Genomic DNA, 18116 nt, shown 5'->3' on the forward strand with positions numbered 1-18116 from the left:
AAATTATGGTTTCTTGCTAGGTCTTATATTAAATTTAAGTCTAATTTGTCTTAAAGGTTGGAGCAATTCCTCTTCTGGAAAATCAGCTATATTTTATTCCAGAATGTAGTGGAAGATTTGCCTTGGAAAAGATTCCTCAAGAGGCATCCTGAGGAATTGATGGATTACTAGTGTGTACCCCTGGAAGCAAGAATGTCTTGTGCTTTTCCATCAGTGGAAAAGCTTGAGCCCATAAACGTGACATCAGTATCAAGCTCCCAGTAGTGTCATTTCACAGCCAGAGTCTCTGGGTCAATTTATGCCTAACTCAGAAACCACTTGATTGAAATGTAAAAGGCCTGCCCACAGCTGTTGAGTGGAGCAGAAGACAAGGGTCTTTTCTGTATTTGATACTTTCTCACATTTTATTCTTTTTCACCTGTTCAGTTGACTGTATATGTTTGCCTATCTCCCTCCAGGTGAACAGGACCTGTTTCTTTATTAAATAGACTGTGACCACATTCTGCATTAAACTTATTTCTTTACCACTGACTACAAATCTAGTGTTTATGGTTTTGTTTATGGGAGGGTGGTTTTACTGTAAATACGTCTGGTGTTTAAAATATCTTCACACCTTGTATTACATGCAGATAAACTGCGAGACATTAGGAAGCCAATGAAGATAATTTCTGAAGACAAAGAGAACTGAAAGAGTAACTCTGGGGTGAGCAATGACAGTTTTCTGATTCTTGATTCACTGTTTTCATGAACTGAGGAACATAACTGCTCATAAACAGCCGTTCATTTTGTTTCTTCAGATTGTGAGAGGTAACCAGGCAGGAGACTGGCTAGGAGGATTTCTCAGGTATCTCAGTTTTATTTCTTATAGTTAGGTCTGACTGTGTAGCAAATTAGTAGAAGTTGTCAGCCAAGGCTTCTTATCGTATTCCCTTGTTGTCCTCTTGGCTCTCCAGCCAGCGTTTGGAAATTGTATAAGATGGTCATCTCCCAGACTTTGAGACTTTTCAGATGCTACTTTTTTAAATTATTGCTTCTGTATACTGCATTTACAGAAGCACTGTTCAGCTGCTAGACATGTATTGGTTAAGTGCTGTGTAGTGCAGACTTAAGTTAAAATATGATGGAGGAGAAAATTCAGGTGAAGTTCTCCCACACTTAAAATAGACTGGATTCATCACCATTGCATGTACCCTTTTTTCAAGTCTTACTCCTGCCAAACAAGCCTTGTTTGCCTCCTCCTGCACTGTCTGTTTACAGAACTGTTTTGCATAACCCAGGCCATGGCCCTGTGACTGATGCTTGTGTTCGTGTAGGAACATGTCTGTGATGAATAGCAATTTCACATTGTGGTGACATTGCTTATGGTAAAGAAAAAATCAGTAGTAGATTAAAACCTAATTACTGCAAGTAAAGTAGAACACTGTTCATTAATTCCTGTACTTATAAGCGTGAGTGTGTAACTGCTGTGATTAAGCTGTTGATTAAGAAACTGCACAGTTTGTTGTGGATGCTTTTCCATCTACAGATGTGTAGCTGCCCATTGTAAACCCTGTTTCACTGTAAACTCCAATTTTGCTGGTGACGGAAATGGCTGTTAGGAGGTTTCTCTGTGTTCTGGCAGTGAGTGTCCTCTGCAAGTTTGTGAACAGTGAGCACTGCCAGAATTCATCTGGCTGTGTGTGTCAGGCAGGCAGGAGGTGAGAATCTGTTCTGTTTGCACTTCATCTTTCCAAATCTCTGAAGTTAATTATAAGTTAGGGCAGAACTTGACCTACAACATCTTGTACTGGCCAAATTAACAAAGAGGCTACATCCTTTGGCCTAGCCCAAATATTTTGCGTGGCTTTTGCAAGATTTTAATCATGTCTTTAAAATATTCTTCTGTTGACAGAATTCATAGAAGCACTGTTCAACTGCAAGATACATTCAAGTGCTGTGTAGTGTATATGAAGGGCTACAATAGAATTTGGTTTACATTTACAGTTTTGCAAAATTACCTGTATTTGCTGCAGTTAACATCAGAAAACAGTTAACATGAGCTGGGAAACCACAAACTAAGCTGAGCAGTCAGGTAATGATGAGTTACTTCTCTCTTGAGATGAAGTTTTTGTTTCTGTTTTCTGTTTAAATAGAGAGGTTTGTTCTAGGGTAGGGGGTTTGGGGTTTTGTTTGTTTGTTTGTTTTTAACATTCTCATCCTTTTGTGAATTGTAGATATTTAATCCTCCATTAAGAAGTTATTTAACAGCACGTTCCTGCAATTTGTATGGAACAATTCCCTTTCCTCACACAGAAAATTATCTTTTTGTAATGACACGTGATTCAAGTTGTAAGCCATGTCTTTGGCCCATAAAGTTGACCTTCAGGTTTCTGGGATCTGTTTACTAAGTTCCAACAAATTTCTTAAATTAAAACTGCAAGGGGCTGTCCTTGTGTAGCAGCTGCCATCCCAAATCACCAATATCCATCCACATGGTAAGCCAAATACATGCAAAGTGGCAGAGCACTTAGATCAGAAGTCACAATACGAGTTAATTTTGGTCTTAAGCTGCAATCTCTGGACAGCATCAAATGCTGCTATTCAAAAACCATAGTTTCACAAATGTGTCTTCAGTTGCATTGCTGGTTTAAAGCTCTGTTGCCTACCTGTCTGTCCTTTTCTTTCGTACTACCCTCTGTTGTGTCAGGAATCTCTTTTTAGAGCCACAACTCCTGTCAAAATAACTTCAAAAACCCATTGCTGTGCAGTCAGAAATGCAAGAATTGCTAAAGTCTGCATAAACAAAAAAAAAATGTTCTAACTGTGTCCTGCAGTGTAATTCTCCATGGTCCAGGGCTTACTGGAACCCAGAGAGGGTTGATACTGGTTTTGGTGCTGCAAGAAGTTATTTGCAAGTTAAGGTAGAGGTTGATCAATCTCATCTCATAAGCAAATTCATGAAAGGGCTGCATCCTGGCCTAATCTGGACAGGTGTTTTGTGTGTTTCTTTGGCAATATCAAGATTTCAACTGTGAGAGTCCCAAGCGCCCTCATTTTTGGCATACTGGATCTGTATTTCTAACAGCAATAGAAACAGCACAGAACCTGTGCTCAGTCTCACCTTTATTGCCAGGAAAGGTCCTGTGAAATTGCAGATAGCCAGCAGAACAATTCTAAAGCTTTCAAAGTGGCCAGAGAATTTGTTTTATGTCCCATCCCAGGAGGTGTTCAAGGCCAATTTGGGCAGCCTGGTCTAGTGAAAGGTGTCCTTGCCCATGGCAGGGGGTTGGAACCAGGTGATCTCTAAGGTCCCTTCCAACCCAAGCCATTCTATGATTCTATGAGAAATGAAAAGTCATGGCTTCTTCAGGACTGGGAAATTATATCATCCTCATATCCACTTTTATGTCCCAAATACAGTTTTGCTGTCTCAGAGGTGTGAGTCGTAAGTATGTGATTTCCTTGAAGATAAAACAATTAAAAAGAATCCTTTGTATGCCCTGGAGTATTTTCCTGGAACTAGTATTTGCCTGATAACCCCAGGGATTTTATTTTTAGAAGACCATGGGATAAAAAATAATTAGGTAGATCTAGTTTCCGCCCCCTCCTTTTTTTTTCCCCTCTCTGATGCATCAGAAATCAAATCCTATCTGCATTGAACCATACCAGCTTAATAGGCTTTCAAACAGCTCCAAAATTTCCCAAACCCAAGGTGTTAGAGACTGATTTTCTCTTAAAACTCATAGTAGGATCCTTTAATGGTGTTCTCCTTGTCCATTATGCCAGATGATGGTGTATATATTTTTAGCAGGAAGGTAAATTCTCTTTATAATGGTAAAATGAAATCAGTCTTTTTTTAAAGACCACTCTAAATGTTTGCCCATAGTTTAACTATCTAAACATCAAACAGTTCATCTGCTAAATATCCTGTGGCATCTCAATTTGAAAGGAGATCCAGATCTGCAAATGAACTGACCTGTGGTGATACAGTTTCAATCATATTCTAAACAGCTAGAAAAAAAATGTTTTTTGTTAAATCCGTAAGACCTTTTTAAATAATAAAATATTTAAATTGACCTCAGGATATTTCCGTAGGCAAACAAATAGTAACTGAAGTATTTTCTTGTCTCAGAAAAACTAGAAATGCTGGCCTAACTTGAATGGATCGGTGCATACAATGAAGTGGGAGATTGAGTTGCTTCGCAAGTTGAATGCAAATGAAAGTACGTTACAGATCCGCTAGAATTAGGGACTTAATGAAGTAGAAACTCTTGGTGTTTCGTACAAAAAAATATTTCATAATTCAGTATAGAACACAATCTGCTTAAACCTTTTCTCTGTCCCTCACCACGAGTTGGCTACGTGAGACTAAGTACAACCAGTGTCAAATACTGTGTGATAAGAGTGTTTGTGTTACTTTTTTCCCTTCTCTTACTGGCACGTTTTCTGGCAGCGGTGGAACTTAGGAGTACGCGAAGTACAGAAAAAATTCTCCCCCCGTGCCAGCAGTGTAGTGCTGCTGTCTAACACTGCAGTGCAGTGCTTTCTCTTGGAAATGCAAAACATGGTTGACCTCTGAAAGAGAGAAAAATGAATTTGTGGTAGCTTCTCAAATATAGTGGGAACTTAAAAGGACAATAGGACTAGAGGTCACATGTTGATTTATTTTTCCCTTGGAAACTCAGATGTTGTTATCACTTTTGCGGATAACTTTTTGGGAAGTAATTAATTGGATGTCAACTACTAACTTAGGATACTGTAAAATATGAGCTATTTGATTCAGTACAAGACAAAGGCTACACTGTGGTGACTAAGTTATCATAAACTACCGCTTTTTCCAGTTGTTTGGATTTTGTCTTTCCTTTGAGCAGCTTAAGGAAATAATGTCCCAGTAGATATTATTAACTGCATCAGCTATTATCCTCTTCTGATTTTAGTATAGTGCTGAACACTACATATTTCACATTTTAAAACATGCTCTACAAGACCTACGATTATTGTAAGACTTAGAGATGGCGTTTCTTTTTTGTGCTTTTGGCTGAAGTAGTGATACAGATTTAAGGAACACTGGTTCTGTATTTGTAATACACTTAAAAATGTATTTTCACTTGGCTGGCTGATCTCTTCAATGCTGAAAGAATCAGGACTTCACAAGGGATCTAGATTTCTGGACTATTATTAGGATATATAGAGAATTGACTACTTGTATTCTTTCAATTTTCTAGTTGCCAATACAACAGAATTTTGCTTCTCTTCCTTTGGTTTTCTGATTGTCTTTACTCCTGCAAAACTCAGCAACGTGTGTAAAGTAGGACAGTGGGATGCAATGTCTTTATGTGTAAACTTATTCAGATAACTGTTTCATAACCTACTTTCAAGAAGAAAAATTAATTTCTATAAGTAATGAAGTTTTCATTTGGTTGCTGCTTGATTTCAATTGACATTTCTTAAACGAGTGCATGTTCCCATTTGAAAGTCCAGGGACTTTTGAAATTTTTTCATACTTTGGAGTAACTGATTCTGCAAGTGGCATAGAAGAAGCTTGTTGGCCACTATACAGAGGGCAGAGCAAAGTTTTTCCTCTCTGTAGCTGTATTGGAACTTCTAAAGCCATAGTTGACTTGACTCATCCTGACATTGGGTGTGGCTGATGCCTTAATTAGCCAGCTTTTCCTCTCTTTTGCAGAAGATTATTGTGCATGTGCCTGTGACTGGGAAGCATTTGAATATGTATGCTGGCATCTTAGGTTGGGTGACTCGGTCTTGCAGGTTGAAACACTCCCTCCTCCTCTTCCTCTTGCAGAGCTGTGGGTGGAAAATGTTAATGATGTTAACATGTTTCAGTACAGAATGGTTGGGTTTTTCAAACCATCTCAGCTAGAGGGGGGGAATAGTTGTTTATATAGAATCTTAGAATATCCTGAGTTGGAAGGGACACACAAGGTTTACTGAAGTCTAACTCCTGGCCCTGCACAGGATCGTCCCCCAGAGTCACACCATGTGCCTGAGAGCACTGTCCAAGTGCTTCTTGAACTCTGTCAGGTTTTGTGCTGTGACCACTGCCCTGGGGAGCCTGTTCCAGTGTCCAGCCACCCTCTGCAGGAAGAACCTTTTCTTAATACCCAACGTAAACCTCCCCTGGATTATCTTTATATCATTTCCTTGGTTGCTGTCGCTGGTCATCACAGAGAAGAGATCAGTGCCTGCCCCTCCTCTTCCCTTCACGAGGAAGTTGTAACTGCAATGAGGTCTCCACTCAGCCTCCTCTTTTCCAGGCTGAACAAGCAAAATTACCTCAAAATAATGATCCTTCTCAGGTACTTCTAGTTGCTGTCTACATTAACCCTAAGGTATATATTTAGGCTGAGCTCATGGAAAAGCTGCTCTACCTACCATCTCTTTTGAAGAATAATAGATATGTCAAAAAGTAATTTTGAGTACAGGTATTATAGGCAATTTTTCTTTTTCTTTTTTTAAAATAATTTTTTAAAATCATTTTCTGGGCTTAAATCTGAGAATCATCAGACGTGCTTATCCACAGATTGGAAATTCATGGAATTTCTGTCTTCTGAACTTCTGGAATAACTCCTGAAATAAAAGTAGGCCTGAGATTTTTCAGCTCTCTTTCAGTTTTTTCAGTACTGCCAGAAGGGCTGAAAATTAAAGCCAGGAGGCCAGAAGAAATCTCCAAAGAAATGTGTATGCATCGGGTGGGTCAGCTCCATCATTATTTGTTAAAGAAATAATTACATAAAAGTTAGATGACAAAGTATTTGGAGTAGTATTGTTTAAAGGTTACATCATTCTTGCAAAAATTGGGTGTTTTATTTCAGAAAGTTCCTTTAAAAAGGATAATGAGAGATTTGACTTTGAGTCTCCATTGTTTGTAATATCCTCTTTCAGCATGAAAATATTTTCCGTTCCCATCAGTTTTGTCGGTTTTTTTATTTGGCAAACAGGAATATTTTTCCTGAACTTTGAGTAGAATGAAAAATTGTTATTTTTATTGGCTTGCAGACATTGTAGCTTCCCCTCCAGTAAGACTGGCAGATTTATTTTTAGAGTTGTTGTACCAATACATATTTTATACAGTTATTTAGTGAAAGCAGATTAGACAAGCCTAAAGAAAAGGTTTAGTTTGGGCCTTGCTTGCAAGATTTGAGATTGAGCTATATGTGACAGAGAGAGTAAGGTTCTTTGTATCTGTGAATATGCAGTAAGTTTTACTCCATGGTTACACAGCTATCTGCTTAGTGCTCTTGGCTGTCTCCATCTCCCTGTAATCCAGCTCCAAAGGGACTACTTCTGACATTCCAAACTGCTGAGCAGCTTTCCGACAGCTGCTATTGAAATCTGAATAAAAACAAAACTGTTTTCTTTGCCTTCCTCCCAAATGGGGATCCAAAACAGAGCCAATTTCTTGTGTGTGCCAGCTCTAACCCACTGCTCCATCGCTGGTGTTGGGGTGGTCACCTCTGATATGCAACTGTCCCCTGAAAGGACAAAAACTGAGGGTTGGAGTTGCACTTGGAGAGGGGATGAACAGTAAGTCACGGGCTTGCAGTTCTGTGTATAGAGGGCATTTTGGGTGAGGTGGCCCAAGATACACTGCAATCATTCTTTAGCACATCACTGTGGTCCTGGACCTTAAACTGTAGTAGTCAACTCTCTAGAAAAACTATCGTAGGTGCCTCTCAAGTGTTTAGTAACTTTGGTTTTGACTTTCTTGCTCCTTGGAGTTCAGTTAGCCAGGTAAAAGATTAGGCACCCTGTAAAATATGTGTTTTCTAAAAAAGTTAAAGAAAGTACATGATAATAAAGCTGCTTCTCCTTTGTCTAAATGGGTATTTCAAACCATTTGGTCTGCATTTTGATAGATACAACAGTCTGGGCACGCATTTTGCAAAGATCTCACTTGACTGTAGCTTCTCTGTCCTCTGCCTGCTTCAGTAGCTTGGCCTGCTGTAGCCTTGAAGATGTTTGTAGAATAGAGGGCCTGATGCTGCTGCTCTCTCTTCTCTGTCTCATTGGTGTGAAAACAACTTGCTCCATGAGGGAACTCTCTGCATCAGAAAGTTGTCATGCTGACCTGTGTCATGTGACATGTATCTGATCACATGTGGCAACATTTCTTTCTCTGCTAATCTGCTGTACTGTATGAGGATGAAATTCACTCTTGAAAGCAAATTCCTTCCTTCCCACCCACTTATGGGATGGGATGGGTCCAGGCACAAGGGAAATAAGATGGTTCAGGTAGCTAGTGATGAGTGTGAAAGGCACGACTGGACTGCTCAGTGTGCTTCTGGTATGGCTTTGTCTGCTAAGGCAAGTGTGTTAACTGCTGAGATTTTATGTCAAATGCTGTGCACTTGTGTGTCCTACCTACTCCAGTGTCTGTTGTGACAGAATTTTATTTAATGAGGTTCACCTGAACAGAGTAAGAATAAATAGATCGGAGTGTGCTTGTGATCCAGGTTATGTTGAAGTCTTGGTGATCTACCTGCTGTACAGAGAAGAACCTGTATCTCTTCCATGCTGGTTTTGTGTTTGGCCAACACCAACTGCTTTAGTGGAAATAACTGTGCTGATATCAAGGAAGAATAACTACTATGAAGCTATGTAACTATTTTTTTTAGTTCAGTAGATATTAAGTAATGAACATGCCATCATTTACACACGACGTAATAGTACCAGGAACATTGAAATTTAAAACTGTTGTAATGTGAAATAAGATACTTGTACTCTTATAAATAAGGTGAAGAGAAAATTAAATTAAAGACTGCAAGCTGAAGGAGAAGATTTGAAATTAGTCTTTTTTTAGTTGTGGGGTTTTTTTTCAAGAATTCTGGGAAGCAGCTATTTTCTTTCTAATAAAACATGTACAGAATGTTTATGATTCTTCTGGATTGCAGTTTATTTTTTGTGCTTGTTGCTTACTAGTATTTCTGGAAATGTCATCTTTCTTCTCTCCACATTCTTCAGTGGGGTTGCTTAAGGGAGACTTCTGTAATGCCTAGGAAAAAATCTTTCTCAAGAACGAAGGAACACATTGACCTATTGTTCCATCTCTACAATTTATTGATTCTTCCAGTGCAAGATGTGTAATGATAGTGTTCTCTCAAGTATCTACTTGTAAAAATAGTTTCAATAATGTGTTTAGAAACTGTTACGGAAATTCTGGTTATACTTCATAGCACTGGGACTGTTTATATTTCCCCAGGAAGATGATGGTACGCCAAAATTTTGGTCACACTTAACAAGAAGATTCCATTTATAAGTTACAATGCTCTGTAGCCATGTCCTAATTTCATCAGATTTCTTTTCCTAATTCTATAAAAATACTTTTATAGATGGAATTTTAATATACAATATGGCCAAAGAGATTTAAAAGAGGAAAAAGTGAGGGAGAAGGAGAATAAATGTTTCATACTTCAGTATAGATTGGCAAATGACCTTGAGTGTGCTGAATGCATTTCAGCTGTTTAGTTTAAATGACCATTTTCCTTTTCTTAAACTTTGCATCTGTAGGAAAGCCACTGTCTTAGCATGAAAGAAATTTACCTCCTTGCAACAGAATGATGTGGATGGAAGTCCACAGGCTGTTCAGGGACTTTGGATATGAGCTGAGCTATTTTGCAGAATCACAGAAAGGTTACTAAGGGAGGCAAAGAATTCATTTAACAAATTTAAAGCTGGCTGCTATTTGCATTGTTGTTTAACTGGTTTTACGGTATGTGGATCTCAAACAATTGGCTTTCTCTTTGATTAACTTCAATAAAAAAAATATATGAGATATCTCAGGCTTGGAAAACACAATCTACTCCTAGTCATTTCTTCATAAAGCTTCGCATATTCTAAAATTGGAAAACTCACCACTGAGCATGCACTTCTCATGTCCAGATTCTTGTGCATGTGATTTTTTGATACAAGGATAATCAGAATATTCAAGGACGAATGAGCACAGAATCTCTTACTTGCTTGTAGAAAGACAAGGAATTAGGATTTATATTGCTTCCCAGAAGTCTTTGCAGAGTTCTTCAGATTTTATTTTTTAAGTTGAAAAGAAATTTGAAAAACTTAAGTTACTTTGTAACTTTGTTCTCTCTCATTGAAAAAAGTGAGTAAACTGTGCAAGACTGCTGTTCAGGAGTGGTCATTCCAGCAGGCAGACAAAGGCATCAGGTGCTGACCTACCATGGCAAGCTGCGTGCTCAGTTGTGGGGGACTGGGGGAAGGCAGATGAGCAGGAGGGATCTGGAAATGGCAGATACCTGACAGACTGACAGGGAATGTGACAACAGGTATGGGGACTGCTTTCAAGCAGGTCCACCTTCTGATAGGTGCTCCTTCAGCTTCTCAAACTCAGACTTGGTAACCCTTACTTCCATCTGTGTCTAAACCTATGAAAATTGGAAGATGCAAAAGCAAAAGGAGATCAATCTGACTCTTATTATACCTGCAGCAGTTTCTGATTAGCGAATCTATAAATTTAAAATAACTTAGAATATGTCCCAGTCCTACAGATTTCTATTGTTGTGAGTTTTTTTCATGCCTGTATGATGAGATGATCACGTTTATTCCAGAGAAACTGACCTTCTGTTGGAGAAAAGTGTAGGAATACTGAATGGTAATTGTAACCTTCTCACTTTGGGAAGTGAAACCAACTGAAGAATGCAGGTAATGTACAGTAACCTAGCAGTAGATGTGCAATTGTGACTTTGATTCATTTTATTTTAGAGTTTTAACTGCGCACTTAGCACATAACTACACTGTCATCCCGGAGGAGAGTGGTTCAGGCAGAAAACAGAGCTAAGTTTTTCTTCACCCTTTGTTTGCTCAGAGAAAGCGCTTAAAAGAGCAACTGCTGGAGAGACAGAAAATGGAGGAGAGACTTCTGAAAGGCAAGTGTCTGCATGAGTAGACATTGTTACAAGGTTCCTCTTATGGTGACTGGTTCGTGGTGCTAAGCACATTCTTCTGTTTTAATAACAAATATGGAGAACAATAGGGTTTTCTTCTCCAGGTGTGGAGGGGATTCTTTTGATTTTGTTTTCTGAGCTCACTCATGAGATACAATAGATATCTTAGTATGTTTTTTAGCTACTGATAACATGTCTTTGCATCCACTTAAGTCCTGGTGAACTTGATGGCAGTCAGCACTTCCCCTAGAGTAGACAGTACTTGTATGGATGAGTGAATGTTTACTTTCTGGAATTCCCCATTTTGTTTGCAGTTGTCAGGATACAGCTTGTGGGATTCATCTTTCATCCACAGCATTGCTTCTCTGTATTCTGTGCAGACTTGCTCCAGAGGACATCAAATACTGTAGTTTTTATGGCTGAATGTTGGTAGTTCCTGCCAAAGGTGAAAAAAAGGCCAGTGTGAAGGTAAAACAAGTATAAATAGTAAAAATATATAAGAGCCCAAGTGAGCAGAATGTTCTGGGGAAACGTGGGAGAAGTGGACTGATTTGTAACTACAGCATAGTCAGAATTTAAACTTTAGCCTTCATGTTTTTCAGCATTCACACACAGGCTGCCCCTCATTGCCTTTTTATGACAAGGCAAGAACAATAATAAATGCTGAGCTAAAAGACAGTACATAAAGTTGATTTTCTGCCATTTTGTGTCCCACAATGTAGAAGTACCAGAGGTGCATGTTCCATAAATGCAACCCTGTATTTACAGCAATAACAGGAACCTGTTGTCATGCTCATGGGCAACGGTGCATTAGAACACTGCAAATGCCCAACTTAGGCAATGCCCTTTTTTTTTTTTTTAAATTGGAATTCCCAGCATTCTCAATATAAATAGAATTAAAGTGTCATACAGTAATAATGACTCCTCTGCTCTTGCCAGCTCACAGTAGACAAGTGGGTGAAGGATCTGGTTTTGATAACAAGGTATCTATCTGCCCAACAGTTGCACTGAACTCACCTTCAATATGTTGACTGAAAATGTCCAATAGCAGCTGGAGTGCTGTTGCTTGTTGTTGCTCAGGCACTTGAGCAGTAAGATTCCCCCAACAGAACTGCACAGGGCTTTGCCAAGTGTTAGCCTATCAGGCTGAAGTTTTGGATTTGATGTGTCTCTGAATGGGCTTATACTAGAAATCTGAGGTGGTCGTGTAGCCCAGTCTGAACAGCAGAAGGATGTGTGGGAAAGACACAGAGCAGGCACACAGCTTGAACTGACTGAATGGCAGGGAAGAGAGGTGTAGAGCTCCTGTTTATCCCCAGATCTTCAACACCTGCTGGCTTGTACTTTATGTGCACCAGAGTTTAGCAAAGTGGTTTTCTCTTGAAGTATGAAACGGCTTTTGCTTTTGACAATGTCCTTCCAAATACCTCTGCACCATGTGCTTGCAATTGTACCTTCAATTGAATTGACAGCAGTGCATTCAATGGAGTGAACGGGGACTAAGGAAAAAAAGAAATTGAAAACCTTTCCCCTGACATGTGTCATTTTTCCAGCTTCACTTACATTCTGATCTGCTTGGAACATTAGTAAGAGCCCTAGCTTATTTTCTTCCTCAGCTATGGCTATGAAAAATAAGTAATTGAAAAATTAAATGTGTGGCGATTCCAATGTATTGACTGTTTTCTGTCATGAGTCCTCTGGGGGTGGCAGAACCAGCATATTGGTCAAACTGATAAGGTACATGAAAGACCTTCAGGTTTTGACAATGTGTGCAGTTAGATGTGGTGTACCTGGAGTTGGGGAAAGAGTTAATTAAAAATGAGTCACTAAAGTCCATATCAGACTTCATGTGGAACAATGGTGAAATGATAGGGAAGAAAAATGAATGGGAAGAAAAAATGGCTAAGGAATATATAGGCATACTACAAGGGAAGAGGAATGTGAATATTTTACCATGTGATTGAATCTGGTAGGTTTTCCTGGTTTTCTGCTTAAATGTCTTTGCCTTCTTAAACCCTGGAGTTCAGTTATTCCTAGTGATGTAATGTTTCCAGGAATTTTATAAAGGGAATTTTTTCTGTTATTTTTCTTGAGACTTATGGAAGATTAGAAAGTAATTTTAATAGAATGTCTAAATATATGTCCTTGCAAAAGTGATAGCTTCTTTTTAACATGGCAGTCTGGACTTCCACATTTAAATTGCAGCAGGGTAGAGACTGGTAAAACTGAAACACGGAAACCGTAGGGACTTCATCTTCTCATCTTTGGTGAGTTCATGCCGGATTCTGTGGCGCCAGTATCATATTAAACATCTGTTGTTTTGATTCTTCTGTTTAAATAGATTGGATTAGAAGGGGAGAAAAACCATCATCTCCTCCCCCTTACCATTCTGTCCAAAGCTTACTTACTATGAAGACAAATCTTATTTATTTCCTTTTAGAAAAGGCTTCACTGACATGGAGTATTTGATTTTTTGGAAACTGGTTCTGACTCAATTTTCAGCTACATCAAGATATAAGATCTAATCATTGTACATTACGTTCAGATAGGCTGCATGTAGGCTCCTCTGTAAATCTGTATCAAGTCCATTGATTTTGATGGGCTTCACTGTCTTAACTGGCATGCTCTGGAATTACAGCAGTGTGACTGAAACCAGGACCTGTTTAAACTTGTGTTGTTTAGATCTAGGAAACATTTTGTTTAGTATTGTAACTGCAGGAGATAAGTACTGTGTTCTGACAAGCAACAGAGAATATCTGAGGGTCTGTGTATACTCTTAAACCTAAAGGCAAAACATTATGACTGTTAAATCTATGGTTCTTTTAAATGCTATGGATATATCAAGAGGACCATTTGCATGTTGATACAAGATGGAAACAAGGTCTTTTGTGTAACACCAACTATACTTGATCCCTGTTCAAAGTATAGAAAAGCTGACAGTGAATTCTAACACCTCATCCTATGCTGAGTAACCAAAATATCAAACTACCAATCCAAGACCTGCTGAAAGGTAAGATCTCTCTCCTGAAATTAATAATGCAAGAGTCAAAGATGACTGTGGTCTTAAACGCACACAAATTCAGGTCCCTAATGGAACTCAAGGAAATTCTGTCAGATTTTGACATTTGTTGTGAATCCCAACCATTGCATGATGAACAACGCTTCCTACTAATGCACACCCATGCCACACCTTTCAGATTTTGGTTCGAAGTCCATGTTTTGAGCAGATGGCTCTGTGTATCCACATCCACTCTTTGATCAGCAGTGTGCCTGCTGATCACACAAATGAGGAATTTATGTCACCCAGTAGCCTTCAATGCTGCAAGTATTTTAAAAAAGGAGAGTGTGGTGTTGTTATCCTCCCAATCTCCAAACAAGTCCTATATGACAAAGAATTCTCAGCCTAGCTGGCAGAGTCTGTGGTAACACTTTGGTTACTGCAGTAAACTCAAAACTGCTGAGCTTTCTGCCAAATGGTAAGTGTGTGCAGGGATGTGTGAACAGATATGGTAGTGACACCACTTAGAGCGGAGAAGAATTTAAGAAAGTCCTCCTCTCTGGTGTTGAACAGCTTCAGAAAGCACTAATGTAATTCTAATACTCGATTTTGGACTCCTCAAATGATACAAGTGATTGAGACTGCCCTGTTGAAAGTAACTAGTACTTGTTAGCGGCAAGGAAAATGATGCCTTTTTCATCTATTCATATTTTACATATCAATTTATACTGACTGCTTATAATCCTTAGGTTTATCTTGAATTTGGCACCCAGCTCTGCATCAGATATTGCTGCATATTCATCTTTATTCTTTGGTGAATTTGTTTGAATTTCCAATATTTCTTCTGTATTTTGCCTCTGCTCATTTTTTGACCTATCTTGTATGCAGAAATCCATGAGGTAGCTCTGTGCGTGCATGTGGGAATGTTTTTCAAGGATTGGGATAGAGGGGGAGTTGAAGGAGAGGAATTAATTCAGTGAGCATTTCCTGAAGGCTCTTGCAAGTGATTTCAGCTGTCTTTCACATGCAGTTTAGAGCAGCTGTGGTCTGACTGAAGATCAGAACTTTTCTATTCTAAATTTATAGACCATATACAATAGGAAGTGTGATGAGAGGGACTCTTTTGGATAAGTAATCTAGATTATTGGGATGTTTTGCTATAATTGGCATATCATGTTTCTCCATACGTTTTTTGTGAGTTCTGGTTTGCATTCAGAGATGGTTTCAAACATTTGAAGAAATTTCTTTGCTTAAATTATACATTATAGGCTGAAACTCAGTAGCAATCACAGAGCATTTATTGCAATGTTTATTTAGTTTTACAGTATCTTAAACTCATACTGAGACCCCCTGTTGGTCACAGGCTACTAGTTTTCCAATGGAATAAATTGCACAGACATGCAAATTGACATTTTGAAGTTTTGAATATGAATATTGTAACTGCTACAGAAATTTACATTTTTGTGGTTTGAGTTACATTTTCAGCATTCCATACTGTACATGTCTTGATTTGGATGGCTTGATAGACTCATCCAGATGGAGCAGCTGTCTTTCCTAGACCAGACTCAGCCAGCTTCTCACTGGCAGCTGAAAAGCCACTCATTTCACGCAATTTACAGGACAATTTAAATTGTTTTTTGCAACAATTAATTTCAACCCAAGTTTTGCCTGTAGTTTGAGATCTCTGCCAATGTGCTTACATCAAACAAAATTGGTGATTCAAACTTGATTGGGCTTTTTTTGGTGTATGAATTGCAACTACTACTACTTGTTGTTAGCCGATAGTAGTCTGTGCAGCTCACTGTAGCCTTGTGCTTCTCTCACCTGAGCTTCTGTCACCTGAGCTCACAGGCGGGATGCAACTGCAGGAAACTGCAATGCTGGTGTTGGTGCTAAACCAGAGAAACAGCCATTCTGTTTGCTTAGATGTTGGGTGAGAAATCAAGAGTAGGTTGTAGTTCTGCCTGTCAGAGCATGATCTTCAGCCTTACTCTCTGAAAAACCATGTTCCTCAGCCATTTAGTTGTCATATAGAGGTGCAGAGGGCACAATCTGCCACCATTACACATTTAAGTAACAAGTTGATGATTAATGAGACTTAAATCAACTTGAGAGTGTAACAAAAGCATGTATTTTTCCTTTGGGGAATCTGTGCATGTGCCTATCTAGTGCTTTCTGCAGAAATGTCAGAAAATGCAGGAGAAAACCTCATAACTCAGGAGTCCTCATTAAACTTTCTCTACATGTTTTTCCTTCCAATCTCTCTGAAATGTTTTTGTTTAAATTGTAGAAGTTGCTTTAAGCATATGTGGTTAGATCTATTTCCTGAGGTATGTGGGATAAAATCTAGAGGAGTATGTTAAGTTTATACTGGAAATTTATCAGCTTATACAAAATTAATTTAAACTTCAGTAAGTTTTTTTTTCCTGAATGAAAACCCTCACCACTGGGTTATGGGCTGTGTGTCAAAAGGAACAGGCAGAGGTGCACCAGCTGAAGATCTGTACTGTGGGTGAGCTGACGTGCCCTTCCCTGGTGGGGATTCTCATGATCATGGTGCTGATCTTGTGGGTGGTGCCACAGTGGATGGCATTATCCACACACACTGGTTTAGGTCACTGGAACATTTGGTTTGCTTTCCCCTCCCCTTGTTTTTAATTCAATCTCTTAGTTGAGAGAAGACCGAGATTAAAAAAATAAACCAAATGCCAACAAGAGAGAAAAAACAGTGCTCTGCCAGGACTGTAGGAAAGGGGTGGCAACCGTCCAGAAGCAAAGATGAAAGTCTCAAATCAAGAAGAAAGCTGAAAGAACCAGCTGGGAAAAAGAAAACACATGAACAGAAAACGCAAGTGTGACATTAAACCAAGGACCAAGTGGTGAACCCTTGTCTTAATGCTTTTAATGTGCGTGTCAGTGCATGGTGGGGTTTGAAAACTGCAGAGGCAGCTTACGTGTGCTGGTAAAGTGAACAGTTTATGCCAGGAGGTCAGTGCAGAATGAAAAAAATTGCAATAGAACAATGTGTATTGCACAGCCTCTCAAAAACGAGCCTACCCCCTACTTCCCATCAATTAAAAAAAAATAGGTCAGTTGCAGTAATTGACCATTGTCTTTGTTCCCCTCACTTGTAGTATGTTCAAAGAAATTAAGAGTACATAGAAGTTCTTTACTCTTTCATATTATCCTACCAGGGCATTATGAATATGCAGAAATGGTTTTTAGGGGAGGAAAAAAATATTTTTGTGAATAGAATCACCATCAATGCCTTGATTCTGGATTGCGAAGTTTGTTTTTGAGTCAATTCTTTTGCAGTTTTAAAATCAACTCAGGCTGGCCATTGTAATTTCACATCATTATTTTAAATGAAAGAACTGCATGGAAGGGAAGAGTCTTATAAAACATTTTAATTAAGATTACAGATTATCCAAAGGACTGCCAGTCAAAAAGTATTAAGTCTAAGAAGTATTTTTGTAGGTTTTAGGATGATTTATGGACAGAGTTAATACAGATGCATTCAAAAATTATGTTGTACTTATGCTGGTATCACTTCATGTTAAAATGGTTTACGTTATTGTTTCTTTGTCTGCCACAGTACTTTTCCAAACAAGAGGAAGGTGGAAAAATGCTCCTGCTTCTAACTGTGGTCCATCAAAACCTACCTTTCTAGGTACGTTCTGTGTATCTATTACAGGTGAATCTGATGGATTTAATGTTTGAAAGTGAAACAACTAATGCCAGCTGGGGTTTCTGAAGTCTAAATTAATATTAATCTTTCTAAGCTAAGCCAACACTTCAAGTGACATGACCTTTTTAAAAAGTATTTTGTAAATCTTTTGGGGAAGGCAAGAAACCATATTAAGGTCACCTTATGACATTTATGAGTCTTTAGACATATGTATATGAGAGGAACCCATTTATTTTTATCAGCTACTTAATTGGCTGGAGGTGCTCCACAGCTCTCTGACTGCAAAATACTACAGCAATTCCAGAAGTCATGCTCAGGTGTAATTTATCTGAAAGAAAAACTGAAAAGAGTGTAATAAACATAATACACAAAATAGCTCAAGACTTTACATGGAATTGTCACTGGGAGTCTTGAAGAGAAATGAAACAGTTTCCTAACTGTCTTTGCTGCCTTGCTTTCCACTAAAAACATCTGCAAACTTTACTTGGTTAAGACCTCCAAAAGTCAGGTGTACTGTATTAAGGATTACTGA

General features: G+C 38.7%; 1 long non-coding RNA gene across 1 annotated transcript; it reads left to right on the forward strand.

Annotated features, from left to right (window-relative positions):
- The first annotated feature begins 520 nt into the window (after window positions 1–520).
- LOC108507202 lies at window positions 521–17547 on the forward strand. Its single transcript, XR_001878036.1, has 3 exons — window positions 521–703; window positions 798–844; window positions 17492–17547. It is a non-coding gene; the product is annotated as an uncharacterized LOC108507202 (long non-coding RNA).
- The last annotated feature ends 569 nt before the right edge of the window (window positions 17548–18116 follow it).

The sequence above is a fragment of the Lepidothrix coronata genome, unplaced genomic scaffold (genome assembly GCF_001604755.1).
Source record: "Lepidothrix coronata isolate B3197 unplaced genomic scaffold, Lepidothrix_coronata-1.0 Scaffold7, whole genome shotgun sequence".
NCBI classification, from domain to species: domain Eukaryota; kingdom Metazoa; phylum Chordata; class Aves; order Passeriformes; family Pipridae; genus Lepidothrix; species Lepidothrix coronata.